A 4378-nucleotide genomic window follows, 5' to 3' on the forward strand; every position below is an offset into this window, starting at 1 on the left:
TTCCATGGCACGCGCCTTCAATGTAACGGTGAACCAAGAATGGCTACAGTCGGTAGGTTTACCAGGTATCGTATTTTTAGTGTTTAAAACACAATTGTATCACATCTTGCGAATATTTTCTCTTTGTATCACCTTTTGCAATAAACCCATATATAAATTAAACAGCCTGTATATGTTCAGAAGTCGTGGATCCTTAATGACGAGGTTAAGAGGACAGCATGTAATTCGAGTTGATTAATGAGTACGTAACATCTACGGTAAGAGAGAATCAAACATTGAAGTGGTGATGTAAGGTTTCCAGCGCCGCTGAGGCACAAAATCACGCAAATCCTAGTCAAGATGTCGCTAGCTTATATTTTTTCTGAGATGACCAATCTCACAAAAAAATGCAGCGAAATAGGCATGCAGCTCACAGTACAAGCTTTGAATACAAGTCCTAACGCGCAGGAAATGATTTTATGACCCACTCAAAAGCTTAACCGAGAGCCTTATTATGTTTCTTGATTCTTATTGGGAATAGCCCAATTCTATCTGATTTTCACACACATTTTTTATCTGTGTTAACACAACCTATGCATTTCATAGCACAAGGTTAAGTTTCTCTGTAATACAGCCCAATTGTACGGAGAAGTTATCTTGATACTCCATATTCAAACTTTAATTCTTCGAAGCGTGATGATAGACAATATTAAAATATATAGCACGTAAAGGACATCGGCATTGTTCGATCTGAATTGTCAGAGGATCTGCCATGGACATTGCTTTCTGATGAAGAATAGCGAATATCGTCGGTCTATGCTAGTGAACAGCTTGTTCCAAGCTGTATGCTCGAGCAATGCTCGCAAATGTTTAGTGAATGTCCACATCTGACTTTCCGCTCTTCACATAACTATCGGAAATATATTGTCGACATAGGTATGTTGCGTTGTCGCGAAGCGGCAAAAAAGCGGCGTCATCAAGCGGTTGCGTTGCTGGTGATGACGTCAGGCTATAACACATCACCAACCATGTTTTTGCTGCAAAAATGTGTATTTATCATGCTAGTTTGCAGCTCATGCCTTCTAAAATTGGCGTTTGCGTCGGTATAGGGGTTATTTTTTTTTCATCTTATCAAAAGTATACACAATTCACAGCTTGCCGTTAGTTCTTCTCACACATAAAGTCGGTGCTAAGTTAAGAGACTTACTCGCTCCCACCGGACTCGCTGTTTTGCTTTGCACGCAAGTAAATGCTGATCATACTGCTCTCTTGGTGAGATATATTGACTTGTGATGCTATATTTGGTTCCAACAGTTTAGTCAATCCATGACGCACTGGGTAACATCCAATGCGAATCTGTCGCCATCGTATCGTAAGAATGCCTGAAGAATGGGTATATAAAAACTCGAAGTATCCTTGATTAAGTTAATCATTACCTCAAAAATTGTTATGCAATAGAGTTTTTATGGTGGAGTCATCAATGGTGAATGCTGGGCTACACTCCTTCACCACCACTGATCATCCTGATTCTGATAACTCCACTATATAAAAGTAAATTGCAGACTATCCTATGCAATGAAATCCCAGGCTTAATAAGGGTTTTTGCAGGTGGCATGGAGGAGAGGTCTACAAGTCACAGAATAACACATTCACAAATTTACAGTTGTTCTTGTCACAAATTCTTTGAGCTTCACCGCTTCGCTTGGTAGTCTGTCTTCCTTCCTTCAAGGATCTTTACTTTTCAGTACCGTCACATCGTGACCTGGATAAATCTTACCTTGTAAAGCCTATCACCTCTACCCGTGACTTACGGCCTTCTCTTAACTCCACTTCTGGCACGGAAGATTGCAACTACCGGTTGCTTCCACTCTCTACCACCGTTTGCACAGGATACAGCAGTTCAGAGCTTTCTTTAACGATCCGCCAGATTCACGCTCCGGAGACCAGGACATACAGTTAACTTTCCGTCTCAGCAGAGATAAATTCTGGGTCGTAACATACAAACGTTTTCTTTAATCATATTACCGCCTCTGCCTTCTTCGCTCGGTCTGAGGTACCTAGCATTCCGATACTATTTGCGCGAAAGCTATCGCAGCTTCGTGCCCGTGCAGAAATTCGCCACAGCTTTCTATCAGATATGTATGCATGATTTGCCGAAACCTTACAGAGATTGAAGTGCGTGACAGATATATTTTTGGTCATATATTGACCCATGGGCTGGCGGTATTCCAGCCACGCTATTCCCAGATTGAGATTGCTAACTAATATAGATCACGATTAGATTACGTTCCGCGCCGTCAAGGTACTGAAACTACACCTTGAGATTCAACAAGAGATTCGAAACTTTTACCAGTGTCCCCATTGCAAAACGCACAAAATTCATATCCATATCTTGCAAGTGCAATGCTTCCGTGCACCCTTTGCTATTTTGGACAGTCTATTAGATTGGACAATTATATCTTTTGAATGTTGAAATAATATGTCTTGATTAGCATGTACAACCCAGAAGCCTTGCAGCTTGCACTTAGGAAGCTTTGACTTAACGATTCCCTCATTAATAATTAAACGAAGGATGCGTGAACGCTTAACCTCGGAGCGAAGATAAAACAAACTCGATAACCATGAACTTCTTCTACTTTTTATGTATAGGTTTGAAATGAAGTCGTATCTGAACTAACAAAAATGCTATTTTTCGACGATCAATGATAAAGTTTATATACTTCTCAGTTCGAGGCTGAAAGGAAAGAACCGACCGACACCCTCGTTAGTACTATGATAGTTCTGATATTTTTAGGATGTGTGAAATATAATAGATATTTTTACTTCCATCACAATACAGTATTTCCCGCTATACCCTCAAAGTGTGCAAGATGCAGTTTGAGCGCTCATATTTTTGGATCCGCTTGCATATTATAGTGCATGCCACTTTGAGCATCATTCTGTTCGGATGTTTTTTTGCTGTCCCACTTTTTGCTTTAATGAGCTATGATGAAGGCGTGTATCTGACGGTTACTGACTTTTAAAAACTCGTGCGATAAAAACAAGCCCTTCTCAAACAAACACACGGATGGTGGCTCTTCGAGTTCAAGATCTTCACTGTCATCTTTACCGAGAATTTAACGTCCGAGACGAAAAATGATGGAGAGACGTTTATCTTTATTTGCTTTGCTCATATTGTGCACTCCAATCTCACAAAAGTGTCACTACACCCAACCACGGAGCACACGACGATGTATAGCTTGTTACCAAAGCGCTGGGGACAGATCTGCGAGCCAAGCATTCCGGCCAGCAAGCAAAATACTCGCAACAACTTCAGCAGACCCGATCACATTTTGATCACGGAAGTAATTGATTTGGAATCGCTTATTACGTCGTCGTGAACCCTTCCGTCCGCCTATGCGTGCAAACCTCCTGTCCAAGCAACAAGCAATGCGAGTACTCGGCGATTGATTATTGGGCATATTCAAACTCCTCAAATCAACAGTCTGTAGGAAATGTTGCCAGGGTCTAGAGCAGCAGTGATTTTCTAATTCGAGCTCTTTGTCAAAGGCATATCAGGAGTAACGAGTGTCAACGAAAGTGCCAAAGGAAATATCACTCATCCGCTTCAGCATTCGATTTTTGTGCATGGTTGATCTCAGTTTCTGATGAGCAGCACGTTGAGACAAGGGCAAAAGATCCGAGGGGTCGTGAAAGGCAACGGCACCAGGGTAATTTTGCCGAAGTGACACCTTGGATTCTATTTTTTAAATAATCTAAACCTATTCAGTGTATCAAATACTGTTTATGTTTATAGTGCTGGCATATTCACTAGCCCACTGATCGTCAGCCTAAAAGTGCACTTTATTTGCTAGTCGAGAAGAGCCAGATAAAAACCCACTTCCGTGGCTAGCTGTAGTTTACCCCCCCCCTCGGTCGTGGCGCATATTACCTCTTCCCGAGAATTAGAGCATGTGGTTGACAGTGATGTGGGTCTTTTCTTAAATACTTTGTTCGTCACTGTGATCAAATCGATCGAATTAAGGCTAGCCGAGAAATCGAAGCGAAGGAGCAGAAAAAAGCTTGGTTACAACGGGGTTCTTCGAACGTTCCATGATATCGACAAAAAGGTTCGCATAGGCAAAATTCATGAGAGCGGGGTGGTGGTATGGCTCAACGAATCCCGCGTAGAATACTGAATGTGTTTACCATTATCTTGAAAAATCGAGAATGTAAGTTTTTATCTATTTAGCTACAACCGTTAGCAGCTCAATGTAGCATGGCCGTAACGTACTAAGATCAATTGTAGAAGCTACTTCATTGCTAGAATCAAAGCATCATTATGAGCTTCTGACATACTACAAATTTATATCTATTCCACCTGCATCTGGCATTTGCATATTGCTTTTAAAATCTAGCC

Source organism: Plasmopara halstedii, assembly GCF_900000015.1.
Source record: "Plasmopara halstedii genome assembly, contig: Scaffold_323, whole genome shotgun sequence".
Lineage (NCBI taxonomy): Eukaryota > Oomycota > Peronosporomycetes > Peronosporales > Peronosporaceae > Plasmopara > Plasmopara halstedii.